Source organism: Capricornis sumatraensis, chromosome 3 (genome assembly GCF_032405125.1).
Source record: "Capricornis sumatraensis isolate serow.1 chromosome 3, serow.2, whole genome shotgun sequence".
Taxonomy (NCBI): domain Eukaryota; kingdom Metazoa; phylum Chordata; class Mammalia; order Artiodactyla; family Bovidae; genus Capricornis; species Capricornis sumatraensis.
Window position 1 is genome coordinate 7156706 of NC_091071.1, and position 14905 is coordinate 7171610.

Genomic DNA, 14905 nt, shown 5'->3' on the forward strand with positions numbered 1-14905 from the left:
CAGGCTGTGGCCCAGGGGTTGAGGACCCCTGCCCCGAGGTGGACCATGTCCCTCTGGGAGGATGGCTAGTTGATCAGAATGCTATAAGCACGTGCCACTGTTATCCTTCAAGATACACGTGGCTCACCTGAAGGAAGACCTTGTTAAAAGGCAGATTTGACCCAGCTGGTCCAAGGTGGGGCCTAAGGTTCTGCATTTCTACCCAGCTCCCATGTGAGGCCAAGACTGCTGGTCCTGGGACCACACTCAGGACAGAATGTCAGATCACACTCTGACCTCTCTTCCAGTCCTGAGTTCCTACACTTCTGTGATTCTATGATCAGATGACCATAGAGTTAATTCCCCCCAGGGTCCTGGTCAGCTTGGGCAATGGAAGGCAGCCATGGGACGTTCAAGGGCCTCCCTCCTCCCTAGGAGCAGTCTTTCCAGTGACTCCCACCTGCATCCTCCTAGACCAGGGGCTTTCTGTTTTGTGATTAATAAGAAAGACATCCCTGGTGACCCAGTGGCTAAGACTTTGCGCTCCCAATGCAGGGGGCCTGGGTTCGATCCCTGGTCAGGGAACTAGATCCCACATGCCACAACTAAGATCCAGCGCAGCCAAATAAATAAATATTGGGGAGAGAAATGACAAATCAGTTGCTTCTGACACTCCTCGCTGTGGCCATTTGAGAGTCATGGATTTGGGACGCTTTGGAAAGCTTGGTCTCAAAAGGCTTCTGTGGAGACTGGGGGCCAGTGTGGTCGGTAGGTTTCAGAGACAAAGGTCCTTTCTACAGTCAAGGTGAATAAAAGAGAGCAAGTGACAAGAAGGTCATTGTGCCCACAGGTAACTGGCTGGCCCAGCCAAGGGACTTGGTGAGCATGACCTTGTTTCTGCAACTTTCTCTTGTTGCCCGAGGCTCCCTCCCTATCCAAGCCCAGAGCACTTCTGCTCACTCCCAGAGACATTGAATTCCATCACATCGGGTCCAGCATGCAGTTTCCTAGGGTTTCACATCTCTGGCCAGATAGCAGGATTGGCTCAAGGGAGCACAGAGGTGGACCAAGCACAGGTTGGTACCATGTGCCTGTGCCATGAAGAAAAAGCCACCAGTGCACACAGAGAGAGGAAGACCCCTGTGGACTGAATTAATCAGGGAAGGCTTCTTAGAGGAAGTGAGGTTTTAGGTAGAATTTAAGGATTACAAAGATAAGGATCATGGAAGTGGGTCAGAGGTGAGGATGGGGAGGGGGTGAAGAGTACACATCTTAGAAAGACCCCCACAGGAAAATCCTATTCAAGAAGCCGCTCACACTTTGGAAAACAGTCTAAAGTTCCTCCAAAGGTTAAATATAGGGTTAACCTTTGACCTAGCAATTCCACTCCCAGATATGTACCCAAGAAAGAAGAGAGCACATGGTCTGTCCAAAACTTTTACATAAATGCTTATGGCAGGGTTTCCCTGGTGGTCCAGTGGTTGAGAGTCCATCCACTTTGCAACACAGGGGACACTGGTGTGATCCCTGGTCCAGGAAGATAACTCAGGCCTCGAAGCAACTAAACCCGTGCGCCACAACTACTGAGCCCATGCTCTAGAGCCTGTGAGCGGAAACTAGAGAAGCCCGCCCACCCTAGAGCCTGTGCTCCGCAACAAGAGAAGCCACAGCAATTGGGAAACCACACACCACGACTAGAGCGTAGCCCCTGCTCACTGCAACTAGAGAACGCCACGCGGCAACGAAGACCCCGCACAACCAAAAGCAAACAGATTGACTGATTAAATTATATTTTTAAATGTTCATAGCAGTCATTACTCACAATAGCAAAACAGTGAAAGCAGCAGAAATGTCCCTCACCTAATGAATGGATAAACACGATGTGATTATACGTGCAATGGGGTATCATTCAGCCATAAAAAGGTTTGGCCTCACAGCACAGATGAAACAAGAGAAGGCAAATTTGATTTGAAAGGACTGTCTTAGGATATTCTTTAAAAATAGCTGCAATATAGAACATTGCTGCTGCTGCTAAGTCGCTTCAGGTGTGTCTGACTCTGTGCGACCCGATAGACGGCAGCCCACCAGGCTCCCCCATCCCTGGGATTCTCCAGGCAAGAACCCTGGAGTGGGTTGCTATTTCTTTCTCCAATGCATGAAAGTGAAAAGTGAAAGTGAAGTCGCTCAGTCGTGTCCGACTCTTAGCGACCTCACGGACTGCAGCCCACCAGGCTCCTCCATCCATGGGATTTTCTAAGCAAGAGTACTGGAGTGGGCTGCCATTGCCTTCTCTGATATAGAACATTTCTAGAACCCAATTCTTGAAGTCTCTTCTTCCATTCTTTCCTTGTTTTTTGTTTTTTTTTTTAAATTGAGATAAAATTCACATACCATAGAATTATTTCTTGTTTTTAATCTTTTCTCACCTTCTACCATTTGAAGGCCTTTGTCTTTCGTACAAGGCTCACCCTTGAAGGAGCAACACCTCTGACAGTAGAGAAATAGAGACCAATAGAGCACTTAAAATGGTGATAATGACAGTCAAGAACTGACCTGCTACTAATTGGAGAATTGGGATGTCACTTGTTATTCAAAGAGCTGGAAAAGTTATATCCTGTGTCTCTTCTTGGTTATGTATATAAACCACTAAAAACATCCATGGGAAATAAAAAGAGACAGGCTTTCCCTTTGAATATTTTTTCAACAGAAAAGAAGGGAAACTGCAACTTCCCTGGTGGCCCAGTGGTGAAGACACTGCTTTTCAATGCAGGGGGGCTTGGGTTTGATCCCTAGTCAGGGAACTAAGACCCTGCGTCCTGCTGGCCATGGAACAAAAGCAATATTTTAACAAATTTAATAAAGACTTTTTTAAAAATAAAGACTTTAAAAAACAGTATACATAAAAAATCTTTAGAACATTTAAATTAAAAAAGAAAAATAAGAGAAATTGAACTTAAGATACTGTAGAAGCTTTAGAAGAAAATAACATACAATGTTCTGTCTCACAAATGAAAGCAAATTGGATCATCAAATTGCCTGAGTCACCTGAGAAGCCACCTTTCGATACCCGGAGCTCTTATCTCCAAATCAAATTAAGTAGAAAAACAAGTTTAAAAAAAAAAATCCTTAAATAATTATGGAAGTGGGCAGAGTTTCTTTTTCATGATCGAAACGGCTGATAACGCTTGTATGAGGAGTGAAAAACATCTCATATAAAAATTTAATCTGAGTGTTTTTGTTGTTAAAAATCTCATGTGAATCATGAATTATGAAAAACACGACTGGGGAGAGCTGTGAACAAGTTGATTCAAGTATTTCAGGCATCCGATGATCTCACGCCCCAGTCCGGCTTGGCTTCTGGGATCGTCAGGATTTTATCAGGTTCAGAGCTTGCTGATGGCCTCATGTTGGCTCCAAGCCTTGGCTGGCTCCTTTCACAGGCTCAGGGAATCGTGGAGGACCAGAGCTCAGGCTGGTCACCAGTGACCACGGTGGGTGGCAGCTGGTATTCCTCTCCTACTCTTAAATATGAAGAAAGAGAAACCCTGGAAATGAAGGGCATGGTGAGATGGACTTAGACCTCATGACCCTTGACCTTTGACTCAACTCAGGAGTAAACCAGGCTCATTCCTTCCTTCATCATACATTCATTCAACCCCTACTATGAGATAGGCCTGGGAATACAAAGAGAAATAAGACAGGTCCATGTCCTCAGATAGCTTAGTCTGGTGGGAGAAACAAAAAAAACAAACAAAACAAAATGTGGTCAAACAGATTGCAGGTAACATTTGATTCTGGGATGGAAGCTGTGAGATGATCTGGGGCACCAAAGGATGGCCTTGACCTCAAGTGTCACGTTGATGGCTGCACTGCCCGGTGAAGGGGCCAGGAAGGCTCGCCTGCCCCTTGCATGGGTTGGTTAAACTCTAGGCAGAGAAAGAAGTCAGTGGGAATTCCCTGGTGGCCCAGTGTTAGGACTGTGCTTTCACTGCAGAGAGTGCAGGTTCAATCTCCGGGGAGGGAACTAATAACCCGCAAGCGTGGTCAAAGAAAAAAGAAGGAAGTCAGTGACAAATCAGCAAATCTGGTGCCTTCATGTTAGAAAACTCTAGCAACTCAAGCAGAATAGATGGGCCCTGACCCAGCAGAGTGGACACTGATCATCAGAGGACTAGCCAGGCGTCACTGGCGTGAAGGTTCGTGAAGCAGGGAAGAGTCTGGTGTGGCTGGAGCATTGACTACAGAACCAGGAGAAGCGGCGGGGCGGTGGGGGTGGGGGGTGGCGGGGAGGCTGAGATGGTGGGTGGGGCTGAGTTAATCTCTTAACTCAGGAGCCGATGGGGGAGAGCCTGAAAGACCAGCATGAGAGAGACAGGAAGAGAGTGTTTCAGGATGCTCCCCTGGGTGGCCCCGTGGTGTGCCAAGTGGGTGAACTGGTCCCTACATCCCGTGTATTTGAGAATACTAAAACCGAGGTGGACGGGATGAAGGGAGGTGAAAGGCAGAGAGGTGTGGGTCCTCAGTCCCCATCTTCCTGTCTTTGTAAAGTACCAGGCGCTTTTCACATATCACTTAAGTTTTAAGTAGGCCCTCCTCAAAATCACAAAGTCACAGATTATACTCCTCAAAATGGGTCCACAGCGGTGGGTGGAGTCCAGCAAGAATGTCAGGCCATATGCTAGATAAGTCTTTGGCAGGGTGACCAGCTCCTGCGCACTTGCCTGCTGGCCTCCAGTTAAACTGCAAATTAGCCTGGATCAGAGACCTTCAGGGCTGGTCCCAAATCCTGGGATCCACGAACGTTAGGTCCACTTGTGCTGAGGGTCTACAGAATTATCACCACTTTAGAGATGAGGAAGCCTTCCTTGTAGTGGAATCTTTCCCATTTGCCACCTAGGCTTAGAAACCACAAGTCTCCCAGGTAGGGTGCACGAGTGTCTCCTGCAAGATTGCCTAGGGTCCATTTGAGCCATTTTCAGGAGTCTAGAATTCTTAGCTATCTTTTTCACTCTCTGTGTGGCAGGAAATGGATTAATCCTTCCCACCTTTGAGAACATTGTCTAAATAGCTCCTCTTAATCCTCACTGTTATAGTTCAGTCGCTAAGTCATGTCCAACTCTCTGCAACCTCATGGACTGCAACATGCCAGGCTTCCCTGTCCTTCATTGTCTCCTGGAGTTTGCTCAAACTCATGTCCATTGAGTCGGTGATGCTATCCAACCATCTCATCCTCGTCACCCCCTTCTCCTCCTGCCCTCAATCTTTCCCAGAATCAGGGTCTTAATCCTGAACTGATGCTTTTGAATTGTGGTGCTGGAGAAGACTCTTGAGAGCCCTTGTACTGCAAGGGGATCAAACCAGTCCATCCTAAAGGAAATCAACTCTGAATATTCATTGGAAAGACTGATGCTGAAGCTGAAGTTCCAATACTTTGGCTAACTGATGTGAAGGGCCAGCTCATTGGAAAAGACGCTGATGCTGGGAAAGACTGAGGGCAGGAGGAGAAGGGGGTGACAGGATGAGATGGTTGGATGGCATCACAGACTCAGTGAACATAAATTTGAGCAAATTCCGGGAGATGGTGAAGGACAGGGAAGCCTGATGTGTTGCAGTCAATGAGGTCACAGAGAGTCGGACACAATTTACCAACTGAACAGCAACAACAGCAAATTCTGCATGCCAACAACAGAGGGCAAAGTGAACCCAGTCCTAACTGAATTCCACCTTGCCGAGTTGCCTGTTTTCTTCATTCATTTTCATTCACTTTTATATAAATTAAATGTATATTTTGAAACTCCTGCTATATCAGTCAGAGACCTAGCAGGAAACAGAATTAAATGTAGATGATTCAAGGGATGCGACGAAGAGACAAGGGACCACATGTGGACAAAATAAAGGGAGCCAACTAGGGGTGTAGAGGCCCCCTAGTAAAGGTCAGTAATAACAGCAATCGCAGGAACTTCCTGGTGCAGTGTCTAAGACTCTGGGCTCCCAATGCAGAGGACCCAGGTTCGATCCCTGGTCAGGGAACTAGATCCCAACTGCTACAACTAAAGATCCTATATATTGCAATGAAGATCAAAGATCCTGTGTGCCACAACCAAGACCTCGCACAGCCAAGGAAATAAATAAAAATAAATGTTAAAAAAAAAGTAGTAATAGCAGAAAGCACTACCCCTAGGCCTGAGCAGGGGGGCGTGGCCACAGGGGCCTGGTGGAAGCCGTAGTTGTAGGAAGATGCTCAAATTCCAGAGGCAAAGACAGAGTGGGGAAGCAAAGTTCCAGTCTCTCCTTCCTCCAGTCTCCACTCTCGTACCTCCTACAAAGCAGGCACCTCCATAAGCCCAACTCGATGGGAAAAGAGCGGAAGGGAAATGACAGGAGTTGCCTCCCTGGGGCTCAGGTATGGGATTCAAGGGCAGAAGGTGGCTGAAGGTGTGGAGGAGGTAAACCAGAGGACCTGTGAATCTCTCAAGGATGGGGGGGGGGGGCGGGGGGGGCGGGACTCCTCAGGGAAATAGACGAAGGTGTCCAAGGCATTCCATAGGTGAACACTGCTGAGACAGTGGAGTTGTTGATAAAGTCTTATCACAGAAGGAAAAGGAAAGTTAGGTTAGCTGGTGAAGATTTAGTCTCAAGATGGGAGAAATGGGAGGGAGGGGGTGGTGAGTGCAGTAGCTCCTCCCTGGCCTGTCTGTATTGATCAACCAAACCGATAGCCGCCAGCTGTCCCATCCCTTTGTGCTGTGAATTCACTGCCATACTGTGTGTGCATCTGGCCCTTGACGAGAGTTCATGGAGGCTGAGTAATGTTTGGAAGGAGGGGAAAAAAAAAAAAGATTGCGTATGGCAATACGATCCCCGGCAATCGACAGCTGGTGATAGAGGCGCTTTCAATCTTTTATTTTGTCTCGGGCTGAGCAGCTAAGTCTGGTGTTTAGCTGTATTTTGTATTGATTTCCAAAATGACAAAGAAAATTTCCAAAGCTGTCAAACAAACATGAGACGTTTATGAAATGAAGTGACGTTTCACTGCCATTTCTGCTTTCTTCCTCGTCTATTATGGATATTTCATTAGCGATTAGTCAGAAACTTTTGAAGCTAGCTTTGAAGTTTGTCATTTAGAGCTTTCATATCAATTTCCTTAAAAACACGAGAAATATCACTCCTATAAATAAAGCACAAGGCTCAGCACAGAGGCAGAGAATGCAAGGCAGAAAGGCAAACATGATTTCCAAGTATATGCAATTATGAAAAATAGAATAACAAAGTAGGCAATATTTCAAATTAAGTTCCTAAATGTACATTTCATTTAAGCTCAATAAAATATCACTTAGATTGCAGTAATACCACTTAATTATTAAAAATCCTATCCAACCAGATTAATAACTATCTGAAAGATGCTTGTCTAAATTCTAAATTTCCCCTCCACTCAGTAGTCCCTCATTATGAAGACTATCCCTCATTTTAGAAAGAATTTTCTTCTGTCCCTCAAAGACCTGCTGAGAACTCATTTTTAACACTGTAAATTATTTACAGCAGGAGCTTGGAAATGCAAAGCAAAACAGGAACGTTGTTACAGATGCATCAGTTTATGTTTATTTTTCAGCTACTATATCTTCTTGGGCTCAGGCGAATTTTAAAGAAATGTCATTCCCAAAGATCTACAACTAGCCTGTGCTGGTACACGTGCTAGGTACTTTCTCAAACTGTGAACGTCTGTTATCTTAATTACTCTTTGCAAGAAGTCTGGGAGGCAAGTATTATTGCCCCCATTTTACAAATGGGAAAAGAGAGGCTTGAGGAGGTGAGGAGGTCACTGTCAGTAAGCAGGAGGGCCTGCTGACCCTACTTGTCCTGCCTCACCATTTGTGCTTTGGGGAAGATTCCCTGGAGTAGGAAATGACAGCCCACTCCAGTATTCTTGCCTGGAAAATTCCACAGACTGAGAAACCTGGTGGACTGTAGTCCACGGGGTAGCAAAGAGTTGGACATGACTAAGCACTTACATACACCACTAAAACACACTGCTAGGACACCTTGCAATAGTTACCTACTATAATTCTCAGCACCGCTGTTCACCTCAAATCCCATCGCCTTATGGTCTGGGTCAGTAGCAACCTTAGCGGCTGATAACAGCAATGGGGCCAACCCCCTTCCTTGACACATTGTGTTGAGTGTCTCTAAATTGATGCTTTTATTAACCGGTGATTCACCATGGAAGTTCAATCTCGCAGAGTAGGAGTTTGGGGACTTGGCAAACAGGACATGCTGAGGGAAGTTTCTGCCTACGTTTACATTTTGTTTTTGAAGTTTCTGCTGTCCTTTTGTGGTTGACTTTGTCTTAGACTTCCCCGGTGGCTCAGATGGTAAAGCATCTGCCTACAACGCGGGATACCTGGGTTCGATCCCTGGGTTGGGAAGATCTCCTGGAGAAGGAAATGGCAACCCACTCCAGCATTCTTGCCTGGAAAATCCCATGGACAGAGGAACCTGGTGGGCTACAGTCCATGGGGTCGCAGAGTCGGACTGAGCGACCTTTACTTTACTTTACTTTGACTTGATGGTTATTGTAATCTCAGCCTCAGGACAGTAAACAATCAGATCTCAGTTGCTCAGTGAAATCTGTGTTGGGTGGGGAGTCTGTTTTTATTCCATGGGATCCATTGCTTCTTTTGTTGAGTTTGGGCTTCAGAGCCTTTGGGCTCCAGGGGAAGCTTCAGGATTCACTCAACTATGGCACTGTGCTGGCAAGTCAGGGTGATGAGGCCAGTTGTTCAAGAGTAGAGGCCCAGACACTGAGGAAGGCAAGGCCATTACCATGGTTACAGCAACGCCCAGAATTTGATGGGTTGTATAGTGAGGGTGGGAGGGAAGGATGGTGGGAAATGACAGATGGTCCTTCCTCCTCTATGAACTGGGGGACAAGGAGACAAGGGCCATCCACTCCCAGCACTATTTATCCCAGAACTTTCAAGGCCTCGAAGGAACCTTGATCCAGAGATTCCTGGCTGGGCCTGAGAAGGTCTTCTGTTTGGTTCACTACCTCCAGGGACAAAGCTGTCTCATTGTGGATCATTAGCATATGACTTGAAAACAAGATAACAGTTGTTAATTTCAGGTCCTCCAAGAAGAGAAGCTGTCACTTCCTGGCTGCGAGTCATTATTTGTCAGTATGTTAGGAAGGCCGGGGTCATGTAAGAGCACTTTCTTTACTTTTTTAAAAAAATATACTTTAGCAATCCACTCCAGTACTATTGCCTGGAAAATCCCATGGACAGAGGAGCCTGGTAGGCTACAGTCCATGGGGTCGCAAAGAGTTGGACACGACTGAGCGACTTCACTCAGTTCATTCTACTGTAAATCTCTATATATGAACCTTCAAGTTGTGAACGTTCGAAGACGTAAGCATGTGTTTTCCCCTAATCACATAAGTTAGCTCTGTTTGAGGAGGCACTGTTAGGTTTTGAGGCACAGGACCCGAATGTAGGATGGAACGTGAAGGTTGCAGCGGCCATTCAGAATGGAATCCAGTGCTACTATGGCGTCCATGATGAGAAAAAAAGAGCTGCCACTCAGACGTTAGTGGATTGTTCTTTCAAGAAGGGAGACAGAATTGAATCCAGCAAGGAACCAGAACCTGTGCCATTAACTGCAGGTATGAAATCGCAGCTTGCCCTGTCTCCTGTTGCTGAGGACCCTTCAGCTCTACCATCTCCCACCTCCCCTCCCTCTCTAGTCAGTAACTCTTGCCTGTTCACTTGATGCCAGCCCCTGTTGTCCTGTCCTACTGTGCTTTTCAAGATACTGTACTTTCAGATTAAAAATGTTTTATTAAAAAATATATATATATATATACTTTAGAACAGGTTGTTTTGTTTTTTTTTTTAATTTTTTGACTGCACTGTTTGTCTCAGAGGACCTTAGTTCCCCAACCACGGATCAAATCCTGGCCCATGGCAGTGAAAGCACCGAGTCCTAACCACTGGACCACCAAGGAATTCCTTAGGATAGTATTAGATATGCAGAAATACTGAGGAGAAAACAACAACAACAACAAAAAAAAACTAAAAACAGAAATACTGAGCAGATAGTACAGAAGTTCCCATGTTAGGAATCCCATTAACATTTTGTGTTATTATGGTACATTTGTTACAATTAATGACCCTTATTGGTGTGCTATTATTAACTAAAGTTCAGTTTACATTAGGGTTCACTCTTTGTTTTAAAAAAAAATCATTTTTATTTTAAAATTTTTATTGAAAGAGAGTTGATTTGGGGGCTTCCCAGGTGGCGCTGGTGGTAAAAAGAAAAATCCTTCTGCCAATGTAACAGACTCGAGTTCGATCCCTGAGTAAGGAAGATCCCCTGGAATAGGAAATGGCACTCCACTCCAGTACTCTTGCCTGGAAAATTCCATGAGCAGAGGAGCCTGGCAGGCTACAGTCCGTGGGGCCACAAAGAGTCGGACATGACTGAGTGACTGAGCACATCCATGGTTGATTAACAATGTGTATTTGCTTCAGGCATACATTAGGGTGTTAGATTAGATTCAGTTACACATATGTATCTATATCTGTGTGTGTGTGCACACTCGTACTAAATCTCTTCAGTCATGACTGACTTTTTGTGACCCTGTGGACTGTAGCCCGCCAGGCCCCTCTGTCCATGGGATTCTCCAGGCAAGAATACTGGAGTGGATTGCCATTTCCTCCTCCAGGGGACCTTCCCAACTCAAGGATCGAACCCATGTCTCCTGCACTGGCAGGCATTTGTTTAACACGGAGCCACCAGGAAAGCCCTATATACATATATATTTTTTATTTTTTCACATTCTCTTCTCTTATAGAGTATTACAAGATGTTGAGTACACTACCCTATACTATACAGTAGGTCCTTGTTGGTTATCTGTTTTATATAGTAGTGGTGTGTATACGTTAATCCCAAACTCCTAATTTATCCCTCCCCCTACCCAGGGTTCGTTCTTTGTGTTACGTACTTGCTGCGTTTTGAGATATGCATAAGGGCGTGTGTCTACCGTGGCAGCATCATACAGAATAGCTTTCCCCCTTTAAACTGCAGCGCTGTGGACCCACTCCTCAGACATTTTGATCATCCTGAAATTAAACAGAAAGCATACTCCCGGAACAAGAAAGTGTAGACAAGTCTCTTATTCCCAGTGGGCTGTGAACATTCTATAGTGTGGAGCTGGTGAACAAACACTGTGATAGCTAGGAAAAAGTTAGAGACAGAAGAGTATAAAACGGAGTTGTCAGGGGAGAGGGAAGCCAAAAATTCCCTTCTGGAGTGAGGACGAAGGAAGAGGAAGCATAAAACTTTACTGAGTGATGTCCGTGCCCATGTCTAACACTTCCAGTGTATTAATTAATTCCTCAATCCTACAAAGTAGGTACAATAATTCTTTTCTTTCATGGCTTAGGAGGAACAGGCACAGAGTTTAAGCAGTGTAGGTCCAAAGACATAGAGAAAGAACATGCAGGAATTAGGATTTGGATCCAGGCAGCCTGGGAATGTGCTTTTAACTTCCATCGTGAGGCAGAAGTCAGCGCGTCACTTCATCTGTTGCTCACCACAGCCTTGTGGGATTCATCTTTGCTGTTTAATTGCTAAGTCGTGTCTGACTCTTCGAGACACCATGGACTGCAGCACACCAGGCTTCCCTGTCCTTCACTATCTCCTGGAGTTCAAATTCATGTCCACTGAGCCTGTGGATGCCCTCCAACTATCTCATCCTCTGTCGCCCCCTTCTCCTGCCCTCAATCTTCCCCAGCATCATGGCGTTTCCCAATGTGTCAGCTCTTTGCATCAGGTGGCCAGAGTTTTGGAGCTTCAGCTTCAGCATCAGTCCTTCTTTCACCCTATAGGATGGGTTAGTTTTGATTCAGATAATCCAGGAGGGGACACAGAGCCTCAGAGAGGTTAAGTAAGCAGCTCGGCTACTCGCCTAGCTACGAAGCTACAAAGCCTAGGGTTTGCACACAGGTCTGGCCCTTCTGAAGTCCATGCCCGTGACCTTCTCTGCCCCTTGGCCAGGTCTCCACTGAGGAGGGTGGGTGAGGGGTTTCACTTTTCTGCTCTTCTGAATAGCAGTCGCTGCAATTGTTCTAGGGAGCTCGAGAGAGGCAGTTTTTAAGAGAAGCAGCGGCAGGAAATTTGGTCTATTGTTTGAAACAAGAGGTGCAAACAAGTCTCCTCTTTGAAGTGCTGAATAACAGATTCCGCTGGGAATGGAAAGGCGAGAAGCTACAAGATTCTTGAGCTGGTGTCAAATGAGCTCGGCCGAGGGCAGAGGGGGAAGAGGCGGCCCTCAGGGAAACTGGGGCAGGGTTTATTTGAAGACAACGTCTTAAATAGACCAGGCTACAGAGGACAGGAGCAGGGAGGGGAGGGGGCGGAGGGGGGGATTGCCAGCGATCATTCCTTTCCACTCCGCCCCCCACTTAGGGAGCCTGTTTTTGAAGGAAAACATAGCATCTTAAAAAAAAAAAGAAAGAAAGAAAACATAGCATCTAAAGGTGTTGGGGGAAGGCGACCAGCTCAACAGTAAAATGCAGAGCTGTTTCAAAAGAAAACAAAACCAAACCCCACCACCTGGTTTGACTCGGTTGGTAATAAAAAGCTATCGGATCAACGGAGCTTGTGTAAACTAATCCCACCTCCCACTCACGAGTCAGCATTAGATTTTGGAAGGAGAGAGGGGAAGATACCAAACTTGGAATGACTTGTAATCGCTTTACTAAACTGCACGCCTTCAACTCTGATAGAGTATCCATGACCCCACCCTCCCAGCCAGACTCGAAGCCGGAATGGGATTGTTAATCAGATCCTTCCCCAGACAGTCCATTAGACCAGACTCCCCGAAAGTGAGGAAGTCAGAACCCTGGGCAATTAGCAAGGAGATTCCCAATGATGACTAGGGAAACACACCCTTCTCCAACTGTTTAGATTGCCAAACATCCCGTCTTCTTGTACTTAAAGGGGACTTTTGACTCTGCCCATAGTCTCTCTGTTTGCAATCGATGACTCATTCAAGACCAAGGTCAGGCGATCGATCTTTATTATAGATGCCCTGGACCAGGGTGTCTGGAGCTTTCACTGCTGCAGAGAAATGTCTGGGGACGATAGCTCCCCCGGGAAGGACTACTGGCGAGCGGGCTGCTGCAAGGTAAGATGGAGGGAACCCATCCTGGGCAGGTAATACCCGGCACTTCCTGAAGGGGTGGAAGAGAGGCGACCTGTCCGACCTTCCAGGTAAGTTGTGACCAGTTTGGGGCTCAGGTGTGACAGCAGCTACAGGTTAGTCTATGGCGATGCAGAAAGCCCAGGTTTGACTCAGCAGTGAGCAGGAGAAGTCTCTTTACCTCTCCGGCCCTCAGTCTTCTTACATGTAAAAAGGGGAGAAGGCTTCTTGCCTTGCACACCTGCTTGGGGATCAGAGATAAAGCTGTGTGGTGGGCAGGACAGAGGGCAGATGCCGGATGGATAATGACTGTTGTTATTAGACGGTTTCACAGGCAAAGGTGACTCTTCCAGGCTTGTGGCTTTCACTCTGGCCTTTCCACCCTCAGGACATCAGTAGATAATAGGATGCTCTGCATGGCTGTGTCTCTCATCCCCTCCCAAGAGTTCCCATACGTATGTTTCATTTGGGGGAGGTAGGACCTCAGAATTCCCCGGAGGTGAACGATGTCTAATGGAGGTACAGGACTGAGGCAGAGTGGGGCTGGGTGCCTTGGACCCTGAGGTCTCATGAGCAGCAATACACCTTAATGCGGTTGGGGTTTTCGGGGACTTTACCTCCACCGGAGACTATTTTCCTGTACCCATCCAATAACCTGTAAGATGGAACCAATTTCGTGTTTTTAATGTCTTCTCAGCCAGATTGTAAACTCTCACCAAGGCCGGAGCTGCTGCATTTCAAAGGGCTTTACCTACATCCTCTACCTTGCCATCTCACCTCCCCCTTGGTGCACATGCCCGTGCGCACACACGCACACATATTTTCCTTTACTTTTATTAAAGTGGTCCAATGTTTCTCTACCATTAGCTGTTCCAAGATACCACTAGAAAAGCATCCTGTTACAGTTATATATACCTTAAGGTGTGTTCTAGACTAGCATATGTATTTGATGATGGGACAGTGGGCCAATAAATCCAATGTCATGTACAGAATACAAAGACAAGTTTATTGAACAAAATTAAGACCTTCACAGTTCATAGTTCACTGAGGCTAAACAGAGCCTAGGTAATTTTAAAAATCTTTTACAAAAATTTCACATACGCATCCCCTTTCCCCTCAACGGTTAAAATAGCCTGCCCAAATGTTGTCAAAACAAAATTGCTTCAGGAACAATTGCAGGTTTGGATTGCCTTTATTTCATGGCACGTTTGGGAAAGCTGGAAACTTTGCTTCGCTGTTGGTGGTTGTGGTCTCAGTTCTGATGTAACAAATGAAAGATCCCCAGGTAAACAGGCCTGGAAGCAGAACACGAGCGTAGTCCTTGCCAAGGTCAGGCCTATCAAAGGTTTTATTCTGGTAATAAGGGCTTACGTTGCCAAAACAAAGAAGGCTGAAGGATCACAGAGCTCTGTGGCAAGAAGAATGAAAGTCAGGAAAGTGAAAGCTGTTTAATAACCAGCAACGACATGGCAAGAGATGGGAGGGCCGGTATGGGGAGGTCCCCCCTCACTTTGGGATTTCTTCTTGTGGTGCTCAGGTGGACAAGGAGCAAGGAACACTCTCAGGCTCCAAACCTGGCACACAGCAGGCCCTCGATAAATATTTGCTGGAGGAATAAATAAATAAACTCATCAATTACTTCTGAGAGGCATTAGGGAGCGGGCAGCTGGGATCATGTCATTAAATGGTGATCAGAAAATCAAGCAGGTGCTTGGCAGCTTGGTT